General features: G+C 42.3%; 1 long non-coding RNA gene across 1 annotated transcript; it reads left to right on the top strand.

Annotated features, from left to right (window-relative positions):
• Window positions 1-10524: 10524 nt before the first annotated feature.
• On the top strand, window positions 10525-15494 carry LOC144235971 (uncharacterized). The gene is made up of 2 exons (XR_013336379.1): window positions 10525-10614; window positions 12897-15494. It is a non-coding gene; the product is annotated as an uncharacterized LOC144235971 (long non-coding RNA).
• The last annotated feature ends 3232 nt before the right edge of the window (window positions 15495-18726 follow it).

The raw sequence follows: 18726 nt of genomic DNA, 5'->3' as shown, positions 1-18726 counted from the left end.
GGCACTTGTGGGGATGAGCCCTGGGTGTTATGTGGAAACTAATTTGACAATAAAGTATTTGAAAAAAAAGAAATAATAAAAATCAGCAGATATCAATAAAAATAAACCAATAAATAAAAAAAACGAAGTAGCCCGCTCACGTCATGATCGCAAGTTCGAGCCCAGTGTTGGGCTCTGAGCTGACAGTGTGGAGCCTGCTTGGAATTCTTTCTCTCTCCTCTCTGCGCCTCCCCTGCTCATGCTCTTTTTCTCTCTCAAAATAAATGAATAAACTTTTAAAAATTAAAAAATAAAGATTTCATTTTTTAAAGTAATCTCTTCACCCAGCTTGGGGCTCGAACTCACAACCCTGAGATCAAGAGTCGCATACTCCACTGATGGAGGCAGCCAGATGCCACTGGAAGGACTTCTTACAAAAGTGTGGTCCCACCAAGAAGCCATTACTACCTCTCGGATTGAAGAAATAGGGGGAGGAAATCTTGAAAGGAACTTGGTAAAAACTGGAGAAGTTGTAGCCCGAGAAGGAATAGCTACTCCTGGGGTCACTGAGGCTCAGCTAGAAGGCCTGCCTAGCTTCCTTCTCAGGCCCTCCCATTTCACAATGGCGCCTTCATTGGCTCAAACTAGCATCCAGCTGATGCTAAGCCCAGGAGATCCAGTCTATAGAGTCAGCCCCACAGGGCACGGGGCCAGACAGAGAGAGGCAGACAAACAGATCTGGAGAGACAAATAGAGAATGTGAAGAAGTTTTGAATATTTGACAAATTTGTTTCACTGATACTTTCCTATTGAAGAATATATGCACAAAAGTAATAATGACAAACACAAAAGTCTAAATATGTAGATAACTGTTGCAATGAGTACAAAACAAAAATTCTAAGTAACAAAAGCATTGTGTCAGTTTAACTTGAAGATTTTTTTCCCTAATAGTTTATAAAATACTGGTAAGTCATATAATAAGTAGCATCTTGCTGCCTTTTTTAACAAAAGTATTTGGTGGGGTTCCTGGTGGCTCCGTTGGTTAAGTATTTGACTTCAGCTCAGGTCATAATCTCATGGTTCATAGGTTCAGGCCCCGTGTCAGGCTCTGTGCTGACAGCTCGGAGCCTGGAGTCTGCATCAGATTCTGTGTCTCCTTCTCTCTCTGCCTCTCCCCTGCTCATGCTCTGTCTCTCTCTCTCTCTGTCTCTCTCACTCTCTCAAAAATAAATCAACATTTAAAAGAGTATTTGGTACGTTAGAGTGTGTTCCATTGCAAGTAACAAAAAACTCAATGCTAAGTGGTAAACAACTGTACAGTAACTGCTTCCCATAACTAGAAAGTCCATATCTTGGCTGGACTATTGGACTGGGTAGATTTGGTGGCCCACTGATGTCACCAATACATGGATTCTTTGTGGCTCTCTGCTCTGTCTTCCATTCTATTATATTTATCCTGGAGCCCGCTCCCTTCTTGTGGATGAAATAAGGCAGCAAATAACTCCTTGACTTATATCTACCTTGATAAGCATGGAGAGAGAAAGAGTTGTTTCTGGAAATTCTCTGAGGAAGTCTTTCCTAGAAACATCTGGAACACTTCCTCCTATATCTCCAAATGTCTGCTCGGTAACTGTGGCCAACAGTAGAATTATATCAATTAGCATAACCTTGAGCCACATGACCTGTCTCCAGAGTCAGAGTAGAGTTAATGTCCCCAACCAGATGCCTACGCTAGAGAATCATAGATCACAAAATCGTCACCCCCTCCCCCCACCATATATCAGGATAATTACCAACAGAAGGGCAAATGGACGCTCGGGAAGGAATTCCTGCATCCACAACACTACTAAACTGAAAATTTTGCATTACACGTAATAGCATTAGAAAAATATGTCACACATTGGGATGCCTGGGTGGCTCAGTTGGTTAAGTGTCCAACTTCAGCTTCCGTCATGATCTTATCGTTCATGAGTTGAAGCCCAACATTGGGCTTTGTGTTGATAGCTCAGAGCCTGGAGCTTGCTTCGGATTCTCTCTCTCTCTCTCTCTCTCAAAAACAAATAAACATTTTAAATAATGTTTTTAAAGAAAAATGTGTCACACATATGCAGTGGTCAAGAGTCTTAATAGCAAACAACGGAATCCACTCTGGCCAGTGGACAAAAAAAAGCATTTTATTAAGAGGCTTTGAGTAGCTCCCAGACTCTTCAGAAGGGCCGGACATTTAGACCAGAGAGCCATGCAGCCACACCAAGTTGTTTGCTATCAAAACACCCTCTAAATGCCGTTTGATAACATGATGTTCAGAACTGGGTGTTAGAAACCCCCAGGGCCGACAACCAGTACATGCCTGCCACCATGCCTACCGTGACATTGGCCTCCCAGGATGGGTCATGGGCATCGACGTCTTGTGTAGAAACCTCTGACTGGCAAAGCCAGGGTCATGTGCCTGAACCCTCACTTCCAGGTAGCATGGTGCTGGGCTGTCAGGCATGTACTTGGGAAGACAGGAGGCAGTGTGCGAAGTGTGGAGGGTAAGACAGTATCCGGAAGATTTTGAACAGCCACAGATACTGTACTGCACCCTACAACATGGGACACTCTTGCCAGCTCTTGGAGGTCCAGGAAAAGGTACTCAAAGGCGAATGAATCATGGCTCAGAGAAAGAAGAGTTTGTTCATCCACTGACCCCCAAAAGGCCTCATGCTACAATTAATCAAGTGATGTTATAAGCAGTGTGCTTTGGGAAGAAAAGCTTGCCTATCCATCTCAGTCTACCTCTATCAAGCCCCAAATCCATTTTATTATAGAACCCACAGTGATCCCTGCAATGGCATTCCCTCCTTATTTAAACAACTGGCCTGTGGGGGCGCCTGGGTGCCTCAGTCAGCTGAGCATCTGACTTTAGCTTGGGTCATGATCTCGGTTGCTGAGTTTGAGCCCCATGTTGGGCTCTGTGCTGACAGCGCAGAGCCTGGAGCCTGCTTCACATTCTGTATCGCCCTCTCTCTCTGCCCGTCCCCTGCTCACTCTCTCAAAAATAAATAAAAACTTTGAAAATAAAATTAAAAAATAAACTGGCCTGCATATTATCTCTGCATCACTTAGTTTCTTGGCTCCTTCTGACAAAATCCTTATCTTTCATAATACACCACAGATATAAAAACCTACTAAGAGCAGCAAGAAGTATTTAGGGTTAGTTTATCTTTTCTGATGTGGCATGTTCACTATTAGTGTTTAGAAAGTGCACAACTACAGATAGGCTAACTGGCATTGCCTTTACCAGAAATTTTACAAGAATAAACTAATCACGTATAAAGAAATACAAAAGGGTTATCGTATATTAAACACCAACTATGTGTGCCCGTATTTTCTTCAAAGACTATCTCAGTTAATCTTCCCAAGAAGAGGAAGGTAGATACTATTATCCCCATTTTACCAGAAAGGAAACTAAGGAGCAGAGGCATTACCCATCTTGCCCTCGGTCACATAATCTGCCTCCTAGAATCATCCACATTGAAAATCTTGTCACATGGAAGGGCAGAGACGACCTGCCTCTGAGACAGGGTATGATTCTCCTGTTTCCCCAAACTTTTCTAATGTGCGCCTCCAAAAATTGATTTCTCCCGCATAGAGATCCCACGTCTGGTTTCAGCGTGCATCTCAGATAACAGTTTCTCCAACCCATCTGGCCTTGGTTTCTTCCAGCCTTCATTAACTCTAATTTCATTATCACCTGTTCTGGTGTGACCCTGAGTTCCCCGCACACTTCTCTCCTTCTCCTGGGAAATGAATTTCTGTCTCTCCATCAGCTCTCTCTCCAACTGTGTGAGCCCCGAGGCAAAGCTCTCATTTGTATGTGAGTACTGTCCATCTCTCCTGTCGTCGCCAGCCACCTCCTAAGGCTCTGACTCTTCAGTCATCTCCGGCTGCAGATGAAACCACGGGGAATTTCTTAACAAGCATGGGTGCGTGCGCCCGAGAATATGCACGCGTAGGCATGTGATACCACTCAGATGATTTTTGTTTCCTTTATGACTTGTGTTTCTGCTTTGTATTTAAATCTCCTTACACCCTTTTAATTTCACTTCACGAATTCTCACGAATTCACACCAGGATCTAATATAGCTCCCGTATCCTTTCGGAGAAATAATAAATAATTTTCTAGTTTGGTAACAAATTAGGTGTTATTTGGCAGCAATTATTTGATTAGCTCAGCTAGGCCAAATTTCTCAAGACAGTACGTAAATGGGAGGTGATTCCAACAATACCAATGGAGTATGCATCAGAAAGCTCAGAAGTCAGACCAAATGGGAAAAAGACACAAAGACTAGAAAAAGGGGGGGGAGGGGAGAACAACCTCCCCCCTTTTTCCTTCCTCCTACCTAACCCCGCCTTCCCCTTCCCAAGCCTCTGGAGCAGGACTATCCTCTGATTAGAGAGGCCAGATAAAATAGCAGGGCAATAACGTTTTATTTCTGTTCTGTGGCCAGCGAGCCTGTGCTAAATCTTTGTATCCCCAATCTTCTCTTCACATAAACGTATCTCAAGCAAAAAGAGGGCAGTGAGATTGGAGTGTGTGATGTCAGGAGATATATATGTGTGTGTGTCTCACACACGCACATATACCTACGCTATTACTGGAATCCCCGTTCTCTTACAGATGCAAGGCAGATCTTTTTGTGAACAAATCGTATTTAGACAAAGGTCAGTTTCTAACCACCATGCTTAACATTAGGCAGGATACTAACTTAAGTGACATAGAGTCTCCATTAATTGCTTTTTGCTCTTTGTGTTTCTCCCAAATTGCTGTCACTGTGACCATGAACACTTTCTCCTTCATGCTCATAGGTGAAAGAGGCGTTATGAAGGCAAACCAAGGCAGGAAAGATAAATAGTGTTATTGAGTTCAAAAGGTAAACAAACACAGAAGATTGGGCCACTCTGATCAAGACAGGAAGGAGCAAGCAAGTTCAGTAGGCTGTGAGGAAAGAGGTGGGAGCTATTTGACAAGGGGAGTGACCAAAAACAAAGTTGAATCTCTCCAAGAAAAGTGATGTTGGATAACATTTGTCTCCTGACTCATCCTAAGAAATCTCCCCCCCCGGGAGGCCTGGAATGGACTTTGTGAAGGGCATGTGCCGGCTCTTGGTATTGAATTCAGCCCCAGTGCACTATTTTTAAAGCGGTCACAGTTGTAGCTGCTCGCCAGTATGCATACAGCCGTCAGATAAGCAATTGACCGTGAAATAATAGTACATGGCTTTTAATATATACCCTCTGGTTATGGGTGTGCATACTAAGCATACAGTATTTAAAAATATATGCCTATACGTATAAACACACAAACCCCGCAAGTTAAAGCTCTCTATGTCTAAATGGACTGCCAGCTGCTTGAAATCTCCCCTCTCCTCTCCCTAAGGTCTCAGGTGTAGGATTCATGAGCCAATGTCTCAGCTAGAACAGGTGTCTATCGCTGGGTAAATAGCAATTAGGCCCAAATTTCAGACTTTTTTTTTTTTTTCAAATCCCTTTCGGAGGAAAAGCCCAGGAATAAATAGTTGCTGTAACGGCCAGGGGTATTGTGTAGCATTATAGCCTCCAGCTGGTCTATTACATACTATAGACAGGCAAAGAATACGAGCACCTGACAGATGTGTTCTGTTAGCTTCATTAGGAAAGAAACAAAGAAACTCCTCAATTAATAGCAGCAGAGCCAAATGGGGGTGGGAGGGGGGAGCTTGAGGGGAGAGGAATCATAGCCTGTTATTTAAACAGAGTCAGGGAGCCTTTCACTAGTGGCTTAATATGATTCATTAATAAAAACAGCTTTTTGAATGCCCAGTTTAAGTCAAAAGAAATCACCAGCATTTTTTTTCCCCAGCAAAGGAAGGGCAAAATGACAAATTGCCGCTGTTAAATTCATTTCATGTGGGGATGGCCTTTCTCAAAGATCTCTTAAACTGCAAGGCTGGGTGTTTGTCACATTAAGTGGCAGAGCGGTTCTCAAAAATCGACTGTGGCACATCAGGGTCTCAGATGAATGGCCAGCAGTGGCCATCCAATAATTTTATACATCCAGACCAGGAAGCATGTAGTGTTGTTTAAATGAACGAGCATTTTTAAAGTAATGAAATGCAGCTCTTACCCCGAAGAAAGGAAAATCTGTCCAGGGAATCACTTTTAATTTTTTTTTTTCCTTCTTGGAATGGTTTGAAGAACTAGGGAAGCCCTGTGACTGTGGGGGCTCATTTCTTACAAGGAGTACAAGTTTAATGGTTTCTCCTTTTAGATCTCCTTCACTGAAGATGTACAGTGGACCCACGCACGACATAATATACAATTGTGAACAAGGGAGCTACGTATTGTGTTTGCAAGACAGGAGTTTTGAATGAACATGGTTCTTTTCCCACGCAAGGCAAAAATCTGCGGCAACAATGCTTCTCTACTTGTAATTTTCGAGCGGTACTTTACAGAATGTTGCTTGCTTTCAGGAGGCTAAAGTAGACATTATAACTCAGCTACTGGGTATAAGGAGAGAAAAATAAATTCCGGGCCCTTTTCCTTCTATCCACCACCCCCTATCACCTCCACTCAATTGACATAATGCAGGTGAAAAGAGCTTAAGGATAGGAATCTGGAGACTTCAGGGGAAATTCTGGCCTATCATCCAGGTAATTCAGCCATAATCCAGGTTAAATGACTATGAGTCTATTAACCTGCAGTTTTCTTATATGCTAAGAATTCATGGAGAGCAGGAATAGCTCTCCATGAAGTGGAATAGCCCCGGGAGCCCTGGAGTAACCTAGGCCAGCAAGGATATGCTCCAAAATCAGAATGAAATGATCATCTGTCTAATTGGGATGTTGTCCCGCCAAAGAAATAGAAATCAAAACATAAATAGTCATGGCCAAATATGATGGGCCAGGCTCTTTGTGATGGAAATGTAATTGTAAATCTTGATGGCCAACTCAGGCTGGGATGTCTTGATGCTCTTCAGTTTCTAAAATATACTCTTGGCTTCCATTTGTAATCCCACCCCCCGAGAATAATAGCTACAGAACAAGAAGGGCTAATATCTACTCCCACCCGAGCAGGAATGAAAAGGAAAAACAGCAAGCTTTCCTGGAAGCAAAGGCATTTTTCACCCAAAAGTGTCTTCGTACATTGCTACTATTTCACATTTGACATCAAAGACCTGAAAATATGAAGCGTGAAAGTTCAGGACATGAAACCATTGTGTTCCGACTCTAAGTCATTACGGACACTAATCTTCAGAAAGTGGGAATAGTTCCACTGGTAGGTAACCATTCATTATAACTTAGAGTTTCTTCCCAGAGACCTACTGAAAGAAAACTTCATTATCATGTGTTAGCAGATCTTCATAGAATGCAATCTTTCCAACCTAAAATCAGCTTTAAAGAGGGTGCAGGGAATGTACCAAACTGCCACGCAGAGATGAGGTCAAAACTCAAAATCACACACATGCAAAGTTTGGTGCAAACTAACAAATTATAATCCCAGCCTGCGTGTTCAAACCACAAAATACAGTGTATTCCAGCTCGTTTAGAAAAATACACTTTGGACTTTTATCACTTTTCCTTTTTCTTGGTGCTTTAAACAGCTCAGAAGCACTGATGCACATTTGGTTTCAAACAATGCCAGACGCCTTGCACATTACCCCCAACTCCTCGTTCCCCCTCCCTCCCACATGCACCATATTCGGATGACCCTGCCTTGTCCAGGAGATATACTCTGCTGTCCATCCACCCCTTCTCACTCAGCCCTACATCATTTGTCACTGGGACCACTGAACACTCCTTTCAGTTGGTCTCTTTGCCTTCTAGACTAAACCCTTGAAACCCAGTCTTCACTCACCTGGCCCAAGGAGTTTTCTCAAATGAGAGTCAGACCAATTACTCCTCGGTCCAAAAGTATTCCATGGCTCTTGTCACTTAGAAATGGAGCCCCACGTCTTCAGCCTGGTATGCAATGACCAAACGGCCCTTCTTCTGTCTTCCACAGGGTTATTAGTTACAGCAGCTTTTCTGGAGGTTTTGTGCAGTCCCCTACACACACGGCCATACGTACGGGGTTAGCGAGCTGCGGGATTTCCCTTCTATTTCACCTTACAGAGAGAGTTTTTATCATGAACGGGTGCCTCACAGAAAGTACCCTAAGGACTGGTGCTAATCACAAATGACCCGTATTGCACTTAACACTTACCATTACACATATCAGGTGAACAAACGTACATCTCTTCTGATGTGTATTCATGTGTGTGTTCCTGGTTCATTCCTATACTGATCTAATGTCTTTAGTAACTTTCTCTTACTTTATTTATCTCCACGTCCCTCACACAATGCAGTCAGCACAGACTCATTCTCTTGCACAGTACATTCCTTGCAGTCAGGTGCGGCGTCTACATAATCCTGTTTGCTCAGTACCTCTGCATGTAGAACCCATGATTTCATAACTTTGTTACACATGGAGAGTTGAAAGGTAGAGAGTTCTGGTTTGATTTCTCTTTCTCTAGGATTAATGTCTGAAAAGAAAAAGTTTTAAATAGAGAACATTCTCAGATGGAAAAATGCCTTGTTTATCGAAATTTGTGCCTGTGGCCAACTACGTTCTTTGGGGTGCGGGTGGCGCTACACATTTGCTTTCAAGAGTATGGAGATGGCTTAATTGGGACCACACGCTGAGAAAGACTTTGCATACTGTTTCCCTACTAGCCGGAGGAAGAATCACATTCTTAGAGATTTCCTTCTGTTTGGAAATCATTCGTCTCTCTTTGGCTGCTCACAGACTCGCTTAGATCTGTCACAGGCGGGCTCAGGCAAATGCAAATAGGAAAAGTGTTTGTGAGCAGCTAAGCCTGTGTAGATCCTGTCTCACTCTACTGTCCCTTGTCTCAAACAGCTCCTCATACAAACTCCTAGTTCTCGCATCTGTCAAGAAGCCTGCTGGTTTTAACATTCCATTTTATTGTCAAGAACTCTATTCTGTCCAGGCCTCGGAACCACACAATGAAATTTTATGGGCATTTGGATTTTTTAAGAAAAAAAAAAAAACTTATGTATCATTTTCATTATGTTTGAGATTGATATCTGTGATCTTTTCTTCTATTCTACCCTTTCCTTCTAACTGGAGTCTCACACACACACACACACACACACACACACACACACAGAAATAATTGGCTTTTTGGTACAGTGTACAAACCCTTTGGTTGGGAAAATTTTCAAAAGAAAAATGATTAATAAAATCCCAGGACCTTCTCTTAAGGGATAACCTTAAGAGAAAAGAAAACTTGTAAGAAAAGAATAAATACAACTGTAAAATTTTAAAGCAAATGTATAAAAAAAACCTACAAGATAAGGTAGTAACATACTACTCACAGCAAGTATGAGCAATTGTTTCTCTTTTCTATAGAGAAAGTACATTTAAATGAGTGAGAAAATACGAGGGTCCCCACAGCCAGATGCTCAAAGGGTGTGAACAGTTCACAAAAGAGGAAAGCATCCAAACACAGTAATAAAGAAATGCAAATTAATACAGCCAAAATACCATTTTTCACTTTTGCAAAACTTTTTCAATAACGCTGCTCAATATTCACAAGGCAGAGGTGCAACTACGAAGTGACGTTCTCACATTGCTTGTGGAATATAAATTGACCCTGTTCTATAGGAAAGCACTTTGACAGTCTCTCCAAAGTCCTTTAACGTGACTATTCATTTGCCCTGAAATGTAGTTACAGAAAATACTTGGAATTGAAGCACCTTTTTGAAAATATGTGAATATATTTATCTCAATGTCAATTTCAATAGCAAAACATTAAAAACATATCCTGAGTGTTTGTGATATAAGCGGAATATACAACCAATAAGTTATATGTGCCCAAAGGTTTGACTCCTCTGAGGAAATGCTAATGGCATTATATTCGGAGAAACAAAAAGAATATAGGATTGTAGTTGTTTTTGCTCTCGTTTGAATTTGAAAAGCTAGCTGATTTTAGAAAAGATACACTCTTGCTGTAATTATATGTATATATACTATCTAATGGTAAAATGTCTTTAAAAGACTACAGCAAATGCAGAAAAGTTGTAACCTACACACAGGAAGAGTACTGGGATTACAGATAAGATAGCAGTCCACCCCTTATCCGTGGGGGACACATGCCGAAACCCTCAGGGGTGTCTGAAAGCACAGATAGTACCACGCTTTAACTATGCTATGCTTTTCCCCCGTATATACATGCCCATAATACAGATTAATGTATAAATTAGACACAGTAAGAGATTAACCACAATATCTAGTAGTAAACTAGAAACATTATAACCATATCCTGTAAAAAAATAGGTGAATGCGATCTCTTTCTCCAAATATCTTATCTTACTGTGTTCACCCGTGTTCACCCTTCTACCTGTGATGACCGGGAGATGATAAAATGCTCCCATGATGAGACTGAGCGAGGTGGGTGGTGCAGGCATTGTGACGGACATGGACCTTCTCACGGTAAGTCACGAGGAGGATCCTCTGCCTACAGACCATGGCTGACCTTGGGTAGCTGAAACTGGAGAAAGCAAAAACGCACAACTAAGGAGGAAGACGGTAATTTCTCTTCCTTTCCAGGTTTGTATTTTAATTTTGTCTTAGAGTATGTGTTACTTTCACGATGGAGAAGAAATAGAGGCTTGGAAAACATGAAAAGCTGGAACTTTTTACTTTTCCTCTCGTAGGTCTTTTGGGAAAAACAAAACCTCTCTAAAAGGAAATTATTTGAGGGGCGCCTGGGTGGCTTAGTCGGTTAAGCGTCCGACTTTTGCTTAGGTCATGATCTCGCGGTTCGTGGGTTCGAGCCCCGCGTCGGGCTCTGTGCTGACAGCTCAGAGCCTGGAGCTGCTTCGGATTCTGTGTCTCCCTCTCTCTCTGACCCTCCCCTGCTTACGCTGTCTCTCTCTCTCTCCCTAGAAATAAATAAAAATAAAAAAATAAAAAATAAAAGGAAATTATTTGTGACCAATGTATATCAGGGCTCTACGCTAAGCAATTGAACGTATCTCACTTAATACTTACGGCAACCCCGAAAACCAGATAATTCATCCCGTTTTTATGTATGAAAAATCTGAGGCTCCAAGTGAAGCATCTTGCCCAGATCGCACAGCTAATAAGCACCAGAGCTGTGCTGTTTCCACGTTGTTGTCGCTGCCAGATACACCTCGAGTGACCTCCCCTCCAGGAGAAATCATTTATTAAGAAGGAAAAAATGACGACTTTAATTATTTAAGGAATGAGATTAAAATGCAATTTTAATTTGAGCTTTTGCCTCGCCTTCGTTTGTTTTGTTGAGAGACTGAAAAAGCAGGAAAGCACATCAAAGAGCGTCTTTCCAAACTCAGTCAGCCTTGTTTCGGCTGTTCAGATGGGAGCAAAAGAATTAGCGGTCTGTAGGAATAGTTCGTTATCAAGCGTGTTTTCCTTCTGCCGGCCCTGAGTGACCAAACCACCTCTCACTGCACGGGATCCTCCTCGCTAATACCCCGGAAAGGCTCTCAGGATCTTTCCTTCAGCCTTCTGCTACCGCACCTGGTGATGGATCTCAAACCAACAGCACATAAGTGACCGTCCTCAGGGCTGTGTTTGATGACCATTCCTATTTCTTAAACTTCTTATACCTGCACCTCAGGCCCAACACACAGTCACCTGCAGAGGCTGCTCTCATTTTCTTGTTTTGGTTCCTTTCTTACTTGTTTTATGCCTAACCGACTAGAAGCCATTTTAAGCAACTTTCTCACTCTTAGGGCAGAGCCCACAGGTGAGGAAAATCAGAGTCACCACTCAGGATATGTGTAGGGTTTGGTTCAAGGTACGTCATATGCTGGAGCCAGAAGCCAGAATCTCATTAGCACTCTTTCTTCTACTGACTTTCTTTGTTTTTTAAGAATGTATTTTTTGAAACATTTATTTATTATTGAGAGACAGAGAGAGACAGAGCATGAGCAGGACAGGGACAGAGAGAGAAGGAGACACAGAATCTGAAGCAGGCTCCAAGTTCAGAGCTGTCGGCATAGAGTCCAACACGGGGCTCAAACTCACAAACTGTGAGATCATGACCTGAGCCGAAACCAGACGCCTAACCGACTGAGACACACGGGTGCCCCAAGATTTTAAGTAACCTTTACACCCAGCGTGGGGCCCGAACCCACAGCATGCTCCACCGCCTGTACCAGCCAGGCACCCCTGTTCTATTTACTTTCTGGAAACTTAGAGAAAAATAGTTTATTCCTCCCCACTCACATATCTTCCCCTGACAATGGGGACAGAAAGATTATAGCTTAACTCTGTCCCCTTGTTATATTTATGGGTCAATTCTTATAGTAAAGGAATTAACACAACTAGAAAAGTCTGTACTAATCTCTGTGCATGTTTAAAAAATTTTTTTAATATTTTCCTCTTTCATCTTCGCTTCACACACTTCTACAAATTATGCTGGTTTTATTCCTCTAGTGCATTAAGCTAGCGTGTTGCTATGTCTCAGCTCTCCATGTGGGTTCCGGCATCAAAGCCTTGGGCCAATTTTATTTCATTTGTATTTGCTGTCAGAACAATGTCTTTATTCTAAAATGCCCTTCTCAAATCACCTCTCAGGTGGTTTGGTAGAAGCAGCATGCAGCAGAAAAATAATATCTTTTTTTAAATCCGTGTTATTTCTTTTATGTTGTACCCTATGAATAGTGAATGCACAGAACACTCAAACAACGTCCCAAGTTCCATTTTTAAGATGAAAAGTACCTTTCATTTTAAATCTCCCAGAGACAACTGATCTGCTTTCCTTCTTTGTAAGGGGTGTGGGGGAGGGGGCTATTCAAATCACTGCTGCGCGATAAACATTTTTACAATTTCATTTGTTTTAGGCTGTTGAATGACATCCGGATTGATGCGATTTGGTACCAAAGTCTCCCAAAACAAAGCGTGAAGTGCACTCAGGCCGCTGACGCTGATGGGACTGCAGAATTCTCTGCGTCAAATTAACACAAAGAGGAAGCAAGGGTGAGAGTGGAGTCCAGAACTCAGAGCCCCATCACCCTACTTAACTGCACTGTGTCACTGTGACCATTTGCAGGAAATCGCCTTTCCTTTGGCGCCCAGTGTAGGGAGCGAGAGTGAGGGAGAGGAAGAGATTTAAGGAGAAATTACAGCAAGCTGGCAGGTAGCGGGCAGAGGATCAATCCAGTTTGTCACATTAAGGATTGTAAAGACTCCATCTCAGAGTGACACTGATGATTCAGGGTATTAAGTTCAGGTCGCAGCATGGCAAATGGCAGTGGTAAAGCCCAGAAGGGAATTCAAGCTTGGAGAATGCTGGAAGAAAGGAAGACAAGACCCAGCATAACAGCCGGTTCTGAAAAGCTGTGTCTGCCAGGGAATCGAAGCCTTCCCTTCGCCCTTGCACTCACCTTGTCTCCTTGACTGCAGTGTCCACGACGCTCGGTTGTTGAGAGCTGTGCACGGCTGGCCTTTCCAGACATCAGGAACTGGATGCTAAGAGAGTCAACTGTTGTGCATGCATGTCTCTGTGCTGGGCATAAAGGAGTCACTGGTGTGACTCCAGCTAATGCAAACCACCTCCCATCCACCATTACTGCCAGCTTCTTGAGAGACAACGGTTTACCCCCAGCAGCCCCACAGAGGGGTGTATCCTAAGACCTTGGCCAATTCCTTTGATGGTGTCTATCTACCACGTAACTGCTAGGTGACAATTCCTCTTTGTTCTTCATTGCTCTTAATTAGAGGGTATATATTGACTTGTGTATTTATTTAGTTTCTGTCTTTCCACTATCGAGTAAGCCCCACGAGGCGCATCTCATTCACCACTATATCACCTCTGCCAAGCACAGTGCCTGGCACAGAAGGCCGTCAGTAACTCTATGTGATATATGTGAAAGGAAGGAGGGAATGGTTGGGTGGATGAATGCATGGATTTAGAAAATAAGTTTCAGGAAGTAGAATATCGCGTATTGATCTCAGATCTGGTCGGGTCAGAAAAGAAAGATATTTTGTCACACTACTTTGATTCTGAAATTGTCTCATATTTCAACATCTCTCCAGCTGAATGGGTCTTACGGATCCTTAAAATTATCATCAGCAGAGTTGGCCTCTTTTTTCTTTCTTAATAGTGCCTAATATAATGGTGCATTTTACAATCAGTGGTGTTTGGAAGAACTGTCATCACAAATCATAGCCAATATATAGGCAAATAAGACTACGTATATGGATGCTTCACTCATAACCTTCAGAGGGTTCCTTCAGACAGGGGCTCACCAAACATTACATCAGAATCACCCTGGTAAAAACACAAATATCTGGAATCAATCCCAGAGATTCTTACTTAGTAAGCCTGAAGCAACACCCAGTAAACTGTACTTTTAAAGCCTTCCAATCCTTGGGATACAGGTGATCCTCTCCTCCCACTTTGATAAAAGGTTTTAATAGGTTTCTCCAGCCCTAGCCAGGTAACTAGAAAGGTTTCAAGAATTCTTTACAACAGAACTAACCAGTGAGGCATAGGTCCCCTGCCTGCAGCCATTAATTACTGTTCCTATGGGAAGACAGAGCAATGGAATGTGATACAACTAAAAATGGCAACTGTATTCCAGATTGCATAGTGTCCTGTGGCCAAGTTCACATCAGAAACCATAATAAGTGAACCACAGGAACATACCCAGGAGCCAACATTTGGGTGGATTTGTGGAAGATGATTCAGCAATTCTCAGGTGCACAAGGGCTGAGAAGGAAGGCATCTAAACAGGGGGAATAGAGCGTATGCAAAGTAGACAGATGGGGATGTCACTTCAAATCTCTTTCAGGGCCAAGGACTCAATCAATAGCAATAAATGAAGATATTAATACCCCTTCTTTTGAAGATATTCATACTACCTTTCATTTATTAAAGCAGGTATACCTCTAATATCTAATGGTTTCCTTGTAACTACAACAGAATTGAGAATAATGTATGCAGTAGGAGCCTCAGAGGCAGACCCGATCATCCTCATCTCCTGGTATTTGGGTTCTGTGTCATCCATGCTCATTGAGTGTGGGGAGCCAGTAACCTGCTTCTAATGAATAGAGAACAACAAAGGTGTTGGGATGTCACTTCCAAGAGCAGGTTACAAAAAGACTTGATTCCATCTTGCTCATATCCTCTCACTTTCTTGCTGACTTGGTCTGAGGAAGTCAGCCTCCACGTTGGGAGCATTGCTATAGAGAGCAGTCCACATGCGAGGAACAGAATCCTGCTGATCATCACGTAACTGACCTTAGAAAAAGACCTCCTTCAGCACTCCCCCAAGTCAAGCCTTCAGATGAGACCAAAGGTATGCTTGACAGATTGACGACGGATTGACTACAACCTTATCAAAGGCTTTGAGTCAGAGGCTTCCAATTAAGTTGGGTTCAGATTCCCGATCCACAGAATCAATCAGATAATAAATGTTTGTTCTTTAAGCTTCCAAGATTGGGGTAACTGGTTAACATGGCAGTAAATAAATAATACAGTACTCTTGGGGGGGGGGATTTATCCTTTATTATCTCATGAGATGCCCATTAAAAAAAGGCTTGTTATTACCCCCATTTTACTGATGAGGAAGTAAGTTCAAGGACATTTGTTACTTGAGAAGGTCATTTAGCTCAGATATGATTCTACCAAGCTCATGCCCTTTGACCACATTTGCGAGAGCATTAAAAATCTGAGAACTGAGTCCTGCCCCTAACTTGACCAGTATTCTGTGCCACTATCTGTGCCACTGAGTTGCTCAATTAACCCCTCTGAATTCTAGACCCTTCATGGATATGACGAGATGATGCAGTTGAGAGTCACTAAAATCCCTCTTAGCTCAAAATTTCTCCATTTCATACAAGGAGAAACAAATCTAAGTAACTGAAGTTATTTTGATGCCTAGGGGTTATAATAAAAAAAGAAGGAGAAGAAAGAAAACCTATGCTTCTGCTCCAGACTGTCGGGTAGCCTGTGCTAATGGCATTGTGCGGCCCTTGTTTCTCTCACTGCCCACCGCAGAGAGGTGTGGCCCTCCATTATCCTGACAGAGGGATAGTCCTCTGCAGTGCCTTTCCAGATCCAGTGTGCTGCCCGGTTCTGCGGGCCATACGTGCCAGGTGACGTTTAGAAGGCCAATTTTTATTAGCAGGGCCTATCGTCTAAAGTACTGAGTTACCCATGCTTAGAAAAGCATTATCTCATTTTTGTAACTTACCCCTTTTAGTTAGTACCTGATGCTTCAGAGACCCAGAGGCATCACCAAGAGAAAAATCAGCATAAAATATATTGCTTGAGTACTAACTGAAAGAACTTACCGTTACGTGATGAGTTAACAGTAAGTTATTGGAAATGTGACTACCTTTATTGTAAGTGATTTTTTTTATCTACACACGAGAGGAATCGGAGAGTAAATGTACTGTGCCATTAGGAACCTGTCAGTCACATATGTATGAGACATCAGCTCCATCTAGAACAAAATTTCCTGCCACTCAGAAATCATGTTTAACATTAATCTGTTATTCTGATCTGTACTCACTAGATTTTTGATGGACGGATGAACTTATGAAAATTTTAATACATTTTCTAAAAAGCTAAAACTTGGAGCTAAATTTACTTTTTGGTAAGAATTAACCATCATGACCTAATGTCCATTCCCATTGTTCATTACACTCTTACCCATCTTATCATGATTAAATGTCTACGGAGACCCTATAGAGATACCCGGAGTAGAGACATTCTGTAAACCTTGCCGCCGAGTTACTGCTTACTGCGGGCCGCAGTTTGGAGGAAGAAAGTAGACTCCGGCACAATCACAAATATGTACTAAATTTATCTACTCACAGATGAAGACAACAATGCGTTTTAAATACTTGTTTTCCTTCGAGCAGGATAAAGATGGATAAATAAATAGAAATCAGCAACGCTGTGGCCAGAGCACAGAATAAAAAAATCTATTTTTCATGGGATGACATCCTAAATTAAAATAAACGGCAAAGATTTAAAACACAAATGGGCGACCGAAAAGAACTGATGAGCACACAGAAAAAGAGAAGTAGAAGGAGTTTTTAAAAATCACAGGAAATGTAATTCACCTGAAGTAGGGACAGTGCCGTTACCTTAGAGGTAACAGCCTCACCATTTACCCAAGTGACACTGTCTTTGGTGCACATCTTCTCTTCTCCCACCCTTGAACTACAAGGACCATTACAACCTGATAATGTCACAGACTGAAGCTATCTTCAGTACCTAGAATCCAAAAGGAACTTCCTTGACAAGGATTATATACTATTTGTTCTCCAAAATCGCTAGGGGTCACCCACAGTCAAGAATATCTTTTTAAACAATGCAACCACTTGACATTTCGTGGAGTTTGCATATTTCAGGATATTTTAACAGCCTATCTCAGCATGAGACACACTTATAACCAAAAAAAGTCTTTGTTGTTTATTGGAAATTCAAACTTAACTGAACAGCCTCTATATTTTATAAATGCTTTATTTGCTTTTGAGAGAGAGAAACAGAGTGTGAGCAGGGGAGGGGCAGAGAGAGAGAGAGGAGACATAGAATCCGATGCAGGCTCCAGGCTCTGAGCTGTCAGCACAGAGCCAGACGTGGGGCTTGAACTCACGAACCGTGAGATCATAACCTGAGCTGAAGTCAGATGCCTAACCAAGTGAGCCACCCAGGCGAAACCAAATAGCCTATATTTTTATTTACTAAGTCTGACAGCCCTACCCTTAAGCCCTGAGAGGTGGTAGGACAGTTAGCCAGCTAGTTGCTGCGCAGCTGAAATTAGCACTCAAATCTCAAGACACTTAGCCATGAGCACCTTCCAAAGTATAGTAAAGCCAGGAGGAAAGTAACTGCTAAACTAATCTGAGGTGCAAATCATTAATCACAAAAATAAATGGGTCAGGGGGAGTAGAAGAAGGAATATATCTCCCTAACTGGCTAGGGGAAAAAAAAAAAAAAAAACCTTCAAAGAAACTGCCATTATTTGAAACTTATTTTCAAACAAATATGTCTCTTGTTTTCTGAAAGTGTCTCCCAACAAATCAGTCTCCCAAATTCATGCTAGAATCTCTTCTCCAAATCTCTTCTTTCTGGGAGAGACCAGAAAGAAGTCTCCAGAATCCGAAGTTAAGACACATAAATACATGTTCACATGCAACGGACATTCAGCACTGCAGAGAGTGGTTCCCATTGTGGTGGAGGACATGCAGCTCTTCATTCTCACCATTCTTAAACACTGTGGCTTTGGGGACAAGCTTTCTCTCATGCAGCTTGCTGTGTGTTCCCTGAAGTTTCCAATCAGCACAATGGGTTAGCTCACTGAAGTTTCCAATCAGTGCAATGGGCTCACCTACAATGATGACAGGCAAGGTTCTCAAACAGATATGGACACTGACAGCCAAGGCACCTTCTGTCCCAACTCCACACCCTTCATTTGGTCTTTTTCCTCTCTCTAGATCCTTTCTTTCCTTTCCAAATTCTCTGGTACTTATTTTTTTCTCATCCTTTTTTAAAATTTGTGCATCCTAATGAGGACCCTCATCACTAAAATGATATTGAACTTTAGCAATCAAGATGTCCTACAAGAAGAAAAGGCAAAGCCATAGAAATAAACAATGGATGAGTGGTTGCCAGGGCCTGAGGGTAAAGGGTAGGGCCGGCTACAAAGGGTCACA

The sequence above is a fragment of the Crocuta crocuta genome, unplaced genomic scaffold (assembly GCF_008692635.1).
Source record: "Crocuta crocuta isolate KB4526 unplaced genomic scaffold, BGI_CrCroc_1.0 scaffold145, whole genome shotgun sequence".
Taxonomy (NCBI): Eukaryota; Metazoa; Chordata; class Mammalia; order Carnivora; family Hyaenidae; genus Crocuta; species Crocuta crocuta.
Note: the sequence above shows the minus strand (reverse complement) of the source record. Positions and strands in the feature narration are given on the sequence as shown.